The sequence below is a fragment of the Tamandua tetradactyla genome, chromosome 3, assembly GCF_023851605.1.
Source record: "Tamandua tetradactyla isolate mTamTet1 chromosome 3, mTamTet1.pri, whole genome shotgun sequence".
Classification (NCBI taxonomy): Eukaryota; Metazoa; Chordata; class Mammalia; order Pilosa; family Myrmecophagidae; genus Tamandua; species Tamandua tetradactyla.
This window is the reverse complement of record NC_135329.1, coordinates 174,332,485-174,343,738: the sequence shown is the minus strand read 5'-3', so window position 1 is coordinate 174,343,738 and position 11,254 is coordinate 174,332,485. Positions and strand designations below refer to the sequence as shown.

At 39.8% G+C, this 11,254-nt stretch overlaps 1 long non-coding RNA gene across 1 annotated transcript; it reads right to left on the bottom strand.

Moving 5' to 3' along the window:
• Positions 1–909: 909 nt before the first annotated feature.
• LOC143676491 (uncharacterized) lies at positions 910–10,602 on the bottom strand. The gene is made up of 3 exons (XR_013172138.1): positions 10,463–10,602; positions 8,340–8,513; positions 910–1,188 (listed from the first exon to the last, which is right to left on the bottom strand). It is a non-coding gene; the product is annotated as an uncharacterized LOC143676491 (long non-coding RNA).
• Between the last annotated feature and the right edge of the window lie 652 nt (positions 10,603–11,254).

The following is an 11,254-nucleotide window of genomic DNA, read 5'->3' as shown; positions in this document are numbered from 1 at the left end:
AAAGCCTACAGCTAATATCATACTTAATATTGAAAGGTTGAACGCATTTCTTCTAAGATGAAGAACAAGGCAAGTGTATCCAATATCATCACTTTTATTCAACATTTATTGTACTGGAGTTCTTATAAAATAAAACCAATAGCAACAATAAAAAAGAGGAATATGGAATAGAAAGTAAAGTTATTTAGTTTGCTAATGCTGCTAGAATGCAATATACCAGAAATAGAACAGCTTCTATAAAGGAGATTTATTTAAGTTAAAAGTTTACAATTCTAAGGTCATAAAAATGTCCAAATTAAGGCATCCAGAGACTGATACCTTGACTCAAGAAAGGCTGATGGCATCTGGAACACCTCTGTCAGCTGAGAAGACACATGGATGGCATTTGCTGGTGCTTTGGCTTCTGGTTTCAAATATTCCCAGGGGCATTTTCTTTCTGTATCTCCAAATGTCTGTGTAAACGCTGAGATTTTTCCAAAATGATTCCTTCTTAATCCAGTAAACAGATTAAGACCCACCTTGAATAGGTGTAGATACATCTCCATGGAAACCACCTAATCAAAAGCTACCACCCCCAACTGGATAGGTCACACCTCCATGGAAACAACTTAATCAAAAAGATCTCAACCTAAACAATAGGTCTGCCTCCACAAGTTTGTATTAGGAAAAAGAACATGGCTTTTCTGAGGTACGTAATGGTTTCAAACAAGCACAACAGTAAATCTTTTTATAAATTGCAGACAACATAATTGTGCATGTAGAAAATCCTAAAAAGTTACAAAAAATTATTAGAGCTAAAAAGTGAATTTAGAAAGTTTATAGTGTATTTGTTATCTATTGTTGCATAACAGATTACTCCAAATTCAGCAGCTTAAAACAACAAATGTTTATTATATCATGGTTGTGCCTGTCAGGGCTCCATATTCAGTTTATCTAGTGCCTCTGCCTCAAAATCTCTCATAAAGCAGCAAAGCATCAGCCAGGGCTACATTCTCACCTGAAAGCTTGTCTGAGGAAATTAATTATAAGCCCACTCATGTGGTTATTGGCAGGATTCATTTCCTCATGAGCTGTTGGACTAAAGGCCTCAGTTTCTCACTAGCTGTAGTCAGAGATTTCCCAGTTTTTTGCCTCCTGGTCCTCTCCATTGGGCATTCCCAACATACAGCTGACTTTCATTAAAGCAAGCTAGTAAGAGAAAGCAAGACAGAATTAGCAAGACAGAAGTAACAGTCTTTTGTAACCTAATCTTGAAAGTAATATCCCATCCCTTTTGCCATATTGTATTTGCTAGAGGTAAGTCACTAGGCCCATCCCATTCACAAAAGGAGGAGATACTTATAGGCATGAATAATGGAAGGCGGGGATCATTAGGAGCCATCAGAGGCTGCCTACACTAGCTGGAATATTTGGTCACCATATAATAAGCTATTATTTTCTGTATACTAGCAACAAACAATTAGCAAATTAAGTTTTAAAAATATTCTCTACAATATTGTAAAAAATAAAAGATACTTAAGGGCAAATTTAATGAAGTATATGTAAGACTTTTATGATGAAAACTAGAAATCATTACTGAGATAAATGAAAGAAGACCTAAAAAATGGGAAAATATATCATGTTCATGCCAATTCAATATTGTCATGATGGCTTTTTTTTACAAAATTCACCTGCAGGTTTAATACATTTATCTTAATTGATCTATAGATTCAATGCAGTCTCAATCAATATACTACCAGAATTTTTGTAGAAATTGCAAACTGACTCTAAAATTTTTATGGTAATGCAAATTACCTAAAATTGCTAAAACAATCTTAAAAAAGAAAGAACGAAAGTAGAGGATTTAAGCTACATTATTTTAAGACAACATAAAATTTCTGTTATCAAGACAATGTGATATTACAAAAAAAGATAGACAGACTAAGGAAACCAAAAAAAGAGATCAGAAATGAACCTATACTTTCTAAGAAATTATCATGATGATGAATATACAACTATGTGATAAAAGAAGAATGTTTATATTGTATGTTGTTTGGTTTTATTAATAATTTTAAAAATTAAAAAAAAAAAGAAATGAACTATACTTATGTGGCTTACTGACTTTTGACCAAGGTACCAGAGCACTTTAACACCTTTAGGAAAGGGTTGTCTTTTCAACAAATGATGCACTATAGGAGGATTCGTGTAAGGATATCAACTTTCTCCAAATTCACCTAAAAATTCATTGCAATTATAAAAAAGGCCTAACTGTTTCTTTATATAGAACTAGTGATAGTTAGGTTCATGTGTCAACTTGGCCAGGTGAAGGTGCCTAGTTTTGTTGCTGTGAACATGAGCCAATGGCATGTGAAGCTAATCTGTTGCTGATTACATCTGCAGTCGGCTAGGAGGCGTGCCTGCTGCAATGAATGATGTTTGATTTAATTGGCTGGATGTTTAAATGAGAGAGCTCAATGTAGCTCAGCATACCTCATCTCAGCACTCGCAGCTTGGACCAGGCCTTTGGAGATGCAGAAAGGAACCATCCTGGGGAAAATTGTTGGAACCCAGAGGCCTGGAGAGAAGGCCAGCAGAGATTGCCCTGAGCCTTCCCACATAAGTAAGAACCTCAGATGAAAGTTAGCTGCTTTTCCTCTGAAGAATCATATGTTTTTAACTAAATAAATCTGCTTTTATTAAAAGCCAATCCATCTCTGGTGTGTTGCATTCTGGCAGCTTTGGTAGACTAGACCAGAATATAACTAACCAATTGTAAGTTGATTTGGGGGAACAAATAACAAAGAATTTCTGATAAGTTTAAAGAATAAGGGGCGGGTCAGTGGGTGGGTTGGGGGTGTATATATGGGGGTCTGGCTCAGCTCTAACAGACATTATGAAACTGTAGTGATTAAAGCAATATAAAATTGAAACAGGAATTGATTGCATATGGCAATGGCACAGTAAAGGAAGCCCAGAAACAGAACAAAATACATGAAAATTTGAAATATGGCAGAAGTGGTATCGGGATAAATGGGGAAAAGATTCAATAAATGGTATTAGAACAATTGGTTATTGATATAGAAATAAAATAAAGTTAAAAATCTGTGTTGGATTGTCTGTTGGCAAATCAGTGCCATTCTTCTTTTTTTGTTCTCCCCCCTGAGTTGCAGGGACTGGAAATCCTGGGAGCTACATTCCTTGGAATCCCTTCTCAGAAGGGTTCTGGGTCCACCCATGAGACTCAGTTGAGTAAGTTTGGGTGGAGAATCACAGAAGCCATATTATTTCTCCTCTGGCAGTCAGAACATGGACTCTGGTGTAAGGAAGATTTCGGAATAGCCTCCAAACATTTCTTTGCAAGTCATCTGCCTCAGTGCTTTGGGCAGTATGAATCACTGTCAGAAGTTTCCTGTGTTTCCAGACTATTTTCCAACCATGTGAACGCTAGTTATGAACCTGAAAACCAGCAGCACCTTCCCTTGACTTTCACTTCTCCAATCCTTCCACTGATTTCGTATGTGCCAAATTCTCTGTATTGAATCTTTTCTTGCTTTAAATACCTATAGTGGCTTCTGTTTTCATGACTGAACTCTAAACTTATACAGATTTATAACTTGCAGATCTGGGTAAGCCAGGTTCAACCCTGAAACAAATTTTTAGGTGGACTAAGTTCCTAAATGTGAAATACGAAATACAAAAGTTTATTCGCAATATCAGAATAGGAAAGGAGTGCTTTAACAAGACAGGAAAAACAAACAGAGAACACAGAAGCCATAAAGAAAAAGATAAAATAAAAAAAAAAGTCAACTACATTAAAATTAAAAGTATATGTGTATAAAAACACACTGGGCGAAAATATATAATGCTCATAATTGACATGGGTTATGAGGCAGACTACACAAAGACCTCCTATAAATTAATAAGAAAAATACAATATTATAGAAAATGATTTAAAAAATATGAATAAGCAGGGCTCAAAAGAGCCAATGCAAAGGACCAATAGACATATGTTCAACCTAACTAGTAATCAAGGAAATGCAAATTAAAACAGGATGGGAAGAATTATAAAAGTCTGAAAATACTTAGTTTGGGAAATAATGTGGAAAAACAGGAACTCACCTGCTGGAAAAGTATTAATTAGTAAAATCCCTGGATAATAATTGGGCAACAAATGGTGTACTTGAAGATCTGTATACCCTTCAATCCAACAATACTTCTAGGCTCAAGAAAAAAGCACGTGTATGTGGGAACCACGTGCAGGAATGTTCATGGCAACAGTGTTTGTGGTAGAAAAAAAATCTGGAAACACCTAAGGGTTCATTGATAGTAAAATTGATAATTCCGTGTGTTCATACCATGACGTAATAACCAGCAATGAAAATGAATGAGCTAGAGATAACTGCTACAACCTCGATGAATCTCATAAACATACAAACATGCAAAATGATACATACTTACAACGATGGCATTAAGAAGACATTGATATAGTACTATGTTTTTGTTTACATATAGATAGTTTTGCCTTTTGCTAAAGCTGCCAGAATACAATATACCAGAAAAGTGCTGGCTTTTACAATGGGGATTTGTTAGCTTGCAAATTTTCAGTTTTAACGCCATGAAAATGTCCCAGTTAAGGCATCGGCAAGACACCTTCTCTGAAGACAGGCTGCTGGTATCCGTGGTTCCTCTGGCACACGGGAAGGCACATGGCTGGCATCTGCGGGGCCTGTGCTCCCAGGTTCTGTTGCTTTCAGCTTCTGATTCCAGAGGCTTTCTCTCCGAGTGTCAGAGGGTCCTCTTTTGACTCCTCTGGTGCTTTTCTCTCTCACCTCTCTCTGAGTGTTTTCTCTCTGAGCTCTTGGCTTTTTCTGCCTTTCATCCTCTTATAAAGGACTCCAGTAAAGGATTATAGGTGGGTCACATCTCAATTGAAACAACCTAATCAAAAGCTCCCACCCGCATAGGCCGGTACCCAAAGGAATGGATTAAAGGAACATGCCGTTCTCTGCGGTGCCTGACTACTCCAAACTAGCACAGATACTGTATGGAATATGGGAAGCTGTTTATATCTGGCTCTGAACTTGGAACCTGTGCTGAGGAGACACAGAACTTGCCTTGGAACCAGAAGACCTAGATTCTGTTCATGCTTCTTCTGTTTATTCTTTATGAGTCTCCAGCTAGTCTATCCCAGGTGACGCCCTCACATCCCATTTCATTTATCTTGAGAACGAACGTGGTGTATTCCACCTCTTTCAAATGACTGGAATGAAGCCATACCTCCTTATCTTCAGCATAGAAGAGAGAGCTAGAATTTCCTTCTCTACCCTCCCCCACTGCCTTTCACTAACTAGGAAAGACGTTTATTTTATTTTAGTGAAGTCTGTGAAAAGTGATTCATGTTTGAAAAGCCACCTTTTCCCTTAATGGCAACTTCAGCTTATGAAAGTAAGCTAAAATGTAGAAAAATCTCATGTGGTTTTCGGAATGTATATACGAGCATGTGTTTACTGTACTTTCAAAAACTTCTTTATTAGTGGCTGTATTATGCACATAAGCAGAAGGAAAGAATCACAAGAAAATTCATCTTCTAATTTCTGTTCATTTCCCAGTTGTTCACTTCAGGGAAAATGGAGACAGCATTATAATGGTGACAAGCCATGCCCTTGAAAAACATATGTGTGGTTTGAGAAAGCATGTGCAGTTATTTTCTCCCTGCTGGGCCTGATTTCAGAGTCCCAGCCTATCATTTATTTTAAAATAAACAAACAAAAATAACTGGTTACCCTTTTACCTATCAATGGGAACTGTATACACTGGTAGCCAGGGGGCTGTTTGAAAAATAAAAGTGGGGCCTCGGCCCAGCTGGTGTGCTAAAGGCCTCGACTCCTGCTTATTTCTCTTATTGTAAAGAAGAAGAAAATATTTGGCTTGAAAGCTTGTCCTAGCACATCTCTTTCCCTGCACTGCCTCCCTCTTTTTCTGGTTCCTTCAGTTGGCATGGTGGGCCACAGATGTGTCTCTGTTCACTGGGGGTCCTGAGCTTCAGTCTAAACAGAGATTCAGTAATGCTCAGAGCTTATTTTGTCAAGCATGATTGCTCTTTTTTTTTTAAGCCCACATATGCTTGAAGGGAATGTAATCCTTGCATTTCTGATTTGTTTACACTAAAGAGATATGTTGTGAGAGTGATTTGATGTTTGTGAGACTGTTTGAACATTTTAATAACGCTTTGTGAAAAAACTTTTTCTCCAAACAGGAAGCCAGATTTTGCCATGTGTAAATAAACATAAAATAGCAATGGGTTCAAAGCTCTAACCTGGAGATTCTGAATGAATCCCACACTCCACCCATCAATAGGTTTCTCGTCTTTATTTAAGAATGAGTATAATGTCACCCAGCATGAATGCTATTTGTCTTTTTGCAGATAATTAACACATCTCTGTGTTAATGAAAAGCTGGGATAATACAGACATAGCACTACATCAGGCAATTTTCAGCATTCGTTCATTCAATAAATACTCATTGAGCACTCACAAGTGACTACCGGACATAGTGGTATCAGCATGAGTAAGACTCAGTTATATATTCAAGGAGCCCCTGGTCCTCACCTGGCTCAGAAAACAGACTTTTAAAGAAATTATTAGGAGGCAGGGTGGTAAGTGCAATGACAGTGACACAGGTACAAATATTGAGGTGGCCAGAATAAAATCAGATAGGCTTCCTGAACCTTAAGGGGTGAGAAGGATTTGTCTATTCTAAACAGAAAGAGGGCATGATGAGCAAAAACTACCAGTGTGTGTGTGTGTGTGTGTGTGTGTATGTGTGTGTGTGTGTGTGTCTGCGTTATGGAGGTCAGGATGCGGAGGCGTAAGATATAAGCAGTTAAGCATTGCTGGAACAAAGAGTGCAGGGCCAGGAGGGGCAGCTGAGCCCAAAAGGTAAAGGGGGATTTGACCAATTCAGTCAGTATGAGAGATTTTATGTTCTGGCACGATGCTTAACATTTGCTTTTTAGTTTGGCCCCTGGCAGCTTCATGATGATGGACTGGGCAAGGCCAAAGAACACTGGAGTCAGACTGGATCTCCTCTTGTCCTTCAGGGTCGCATCAATCTCTGTTCTTGTGACTCATTCAGAGTCACTGATCTATCCAGAAATAAGAGGACCCCCTCTGGTAATCAAACAAAACTTAAAGCCACAGAGAAAAGAGGGCTAGAGGGAGACGCTCTGGGCTAGAAAGAATAGACACTTTTTCCTGAACTCTCACTCTGTTTCCCTGGCATCCCCACTCTCTGCCCTGTGCCTTCATGCTCTGCCACCTTTAAAATTCAGATTCAAGTAGAAAAGAATCCCTTTTTCTTATTTCCATTCAGCACAACGGAGACAGGCACTAATTTTCGTAAGGAACTTCGTTCTACAAAGACCCACTGCAGAAAACTCAAAGGGAGTGTGAAAGGGGAAACAACAAAGAAAATACAGAGAGCTGTAAAACAATTATGCTTACACAATATAGATTCATATCCTGTGAGAGCCAATTCTCCCAACAGGCCCAGGGGCTGTATTCTGTGGCATTCTTGCAGAAACCATTTCTGAAACTCTGCTCTCCCACTCCCACGTGGGATTCCAGGCTCTCAGATTTGAGAAAAACAACGCCCAATGAATGCTGCAGGTGGGCCATGGCCAGGCCGGCAATACCTGATTCAGACTCTTCAGGAAGTCAACCTCCTTGGAAGAAACAGTCTCTCCCAGAGACACCTTTTGGGGCTCACTGTGGGGAAATTGGTCCAAGGTTAGTTTTGGACCTTGGGGCAGAGTGAATAGGGTCATGTGTGAATCGTTCCCATTTGTGGGAACACAAGATCCGATCTTTCCGGCGTATCTCTTGCATGACCGTCCCTCCATCTTCCCTACTCCATTCACATTCAGGTTTTGTTACATCTGGTAAAACTATGGCAGGGTCATCTTGACCTATAAGTGCTCCCTCATTTTCTTTTCCAGAGTTTGGCTCTGATCATCTTTCTCCCATTGTTTACCAGATTAATTGAGAATTTTTCAGCTCAGTGGTCAACGCTGGTCCATTGTCTGATTGAATCTTCCCTACATACATCCTATGCTTTGGTCAAACCACAATAACAAGGCACACCACGCCCCAAACACGCCTATGTATTTGTTCACACTGGTCCTTCTACCAAGAATGCCTTGTTTCTCCAATTCATTGTGTTAAAAATCCAAAATAGCCTTAAAAATCCATCCCAGAGCCACTGACCTGATGGACGCCTCATCTTCCTTTTGGCACTATTTTACTCTGACATGTATTAGAGCTTTTTAAAATATGTATCTCATTCCCATTTATCCCACTCACCTTCCACAGACTGAATTATAAAGTTTTTGAAGACAGGCAATTGCCTCATGTGGGGTTTAAAATACCTCATAGATCAGTGCAAAGATCAAATAAGAGGCTCTGTGTAAACGGCTGGCATGAGGACTGGTTCATAGGAAGCATTCCACAATGTTGTCAAAGCTTGGTACACCAGTTCTAGAGGCAAAAAGAATTGGGTTTGTATCCTGGCTCCACTGTTAACTGTCTTTATGACCTAGAGAATTTACTTAATCTCATGGAGCCTTAGTTTTCTCCTCTGTAAAAAAGGGTTACCTACTATGGTACCTACCTCATGACATTGTTGTAAAGTAAATTAGATACTAGATTACATTCGGATCATCGATAAAAAGATACTTAGTCCATTGCCAGCCACTTACCAACCTCGTAAGTTTGTACTATCATTATGGGACTTAGAACAGTTCTTTGCATATAAAAGCCCTTAGGAAAGATTTGCTGAATAAATTTGCATTGGAGGTTTTGTGTCTCAGATGAAAACACCTCCCACAATATAAAAGTCAGGATCTGGTCAGGATTCCCAACTCCCTTTGCCCCTGTTTCATCCTTAGGAGGGCATCTCCTCCTCCCAGCCCTCTTCTCTGCAACTTTGCTCTGGGTGGATCACTTTAGATGGCAGTTGGGCTGCTGAAAGGCACACCATTAAACAACCCACTCTTGATGTGCTGGTGTGTGTGTGTGTGTGTGTGTGTGTGTGTGTGTGTGTGTAGGGGGTGTAAATTCAATTTTTATAACTTGAGTTTATACCATTTCGAAGATATCCAAGAAGCCACAGTGATGTATTTGTATGTAAGAATGTTTGTGCACATATCTACTTTAAACTGATTAGATTTAAATGGAAGACAAAACAATGTTGCTAATACTGATAAGGGAAAGAAAAGGAAGGCTGGTTGATTCCATCATCATTCTAAAAGAATCCATGTAACTCAATGCAGCTAGGACAACTCAAGAAAACTGTCCTGGCCAGCTGCTTTGCAGGCTGGTCTTGATTTCCAATCCTGAAAGGCTGGACACACAATGCCTGTGGATGTTAACCAGTTATCCAATTGATGGACTCAGTTTCTATCTCTGTTCTGTGGTGAGGGCACGCAAGGCATTGCAGGAAGCCAGTCAATTATTTGCAAGTGGGATATGCGATACCATCTCTAGCACTCCAACCACGGCTGAAATCCAATTCCATCAGCTGGCTTGGATTTGGAGGGGAAATGAAAGTCACATTTGGGAAAATTAGGATTGATTCTGCATGTTACAACTGAGGTTTATACAAAAACCAGATATGAGGACATCCCCCAAAGATCTATCCCTAATTTTGAATTGTAAGGAGCCACTAGTTTAGTAAACCTTCCATAGCTTTCACAGAGCCTCAGTTTTCTCATCTGTAAAAAAAGATAATTTGTACTTCATGGTTTTGTCTTAAGAATTAAATAAGACAACAGATGCAGAGGTGGAATTGGCAGGAGGCTAATGAAGCTTAAGCACCTCATTTGCAAGAGCCCCTTTCACTGAACTTCATATTTGTTAATTTTGCGTTCTTTTATACAATTTTAAGCCCTACGAACCTAGGACAGGAGACCGGGAAGATGAGATGGGAGTTTCTCTGGATTGCAACTTTATTAAGCAGTTACTGAGTACCAAAAAGCTGACCCTCGGCTAATTGCTAGGGTTAAAAGAGATCTGAGAAAAAAATATTCTCTAATAAGTATTGGTTGATCATGGCTTATACTGTTACCTCATTTGGCAAGCCCTATGTAACAACTGAAAAGTGTTCCTGAGGGACCTGCCTCTAATGATTGAATTCCAGGCATTGTGTCCTGTGTGTGCTGGTGGCTTTGGGGAAGGGTATAGGGGAGGGGATGCTCTGGAGCAGGCTCTTCTCACATCACGATGGGCTAGCAGCCGATCCGGCCGGCAGAGCCTTGTGAGAGCTGGAACAGACCCAGCCTTGCATGTAACAAGGGACACAGTGCATTTCACCCGACAGCCTCTGCCCCACCAGTTCCTTCAACAGATACAGAAGGAATCATTTTCAACATCCCCCGCCCCCCACGCCCCTGGCCCCATCCTTCTGCCTTCTTTCCCTTTCCTCTCACCTTATCCTTCTTACCCGCCTGCTTTTCTTCTACTTTCTGTCTTCCATTTCACGAATCATGATACAAATTTCAATCCAAGATAAAAATGTACTTTATTTCACCCGTTTGGCTGTGATTAAGTTCTGTCCACAGCAAGGGCATTGCTGTTTCCATGGTAACCTGTACACTCTGACGCAGAGGAGGATGACAGTGTAGAACAGTGTAAAAGGCAGAGAGGTTTGTCACAGCTGCTTTTCATCTGATATGGAGGAAACAGAATTACGGAATCCAAGGGCTGGAGAGGAATTTACGAGGTTACTAAATCGTATGCTCACCTCCGAGAGCCATAATGAAATAATTCTGGAGATAAGCAAAATATCCTTTATTTAAAGATGGCCAGAACAGAGTCCATGATCTCTCTTGAAAAGCCATTCAACTGTTATTTTATAATGGTAATTACTTAGTGGGTGGTTCAAGCAATACCTGGGTGCCTGAGACCATACCTCTGGCCCAGTGAGAACCCAGGAGATGCAGGTGACGATGTGAACGCGTCCTCCAGCTTCTCCAGGGCACCTACCTTGCCTTGTCCACCTTCTTAACCCCAAAAGCTATTGTTCTCAGTGTTTGCTGTCTTTTTTCCCACTAAGTACCCTATGAAAATATCCAGGACCCACCAAAATAAAAGCTAAAATTTCTTCCCTCCCTTTCTAAATTTTATCCAAATAAGGGCATTTATAATTCCAGGCTTCCTATTATTATTATTTACGACATGTCTCCCTGGTTTTAAGCAAACAAAAACATTATAGCGGTATT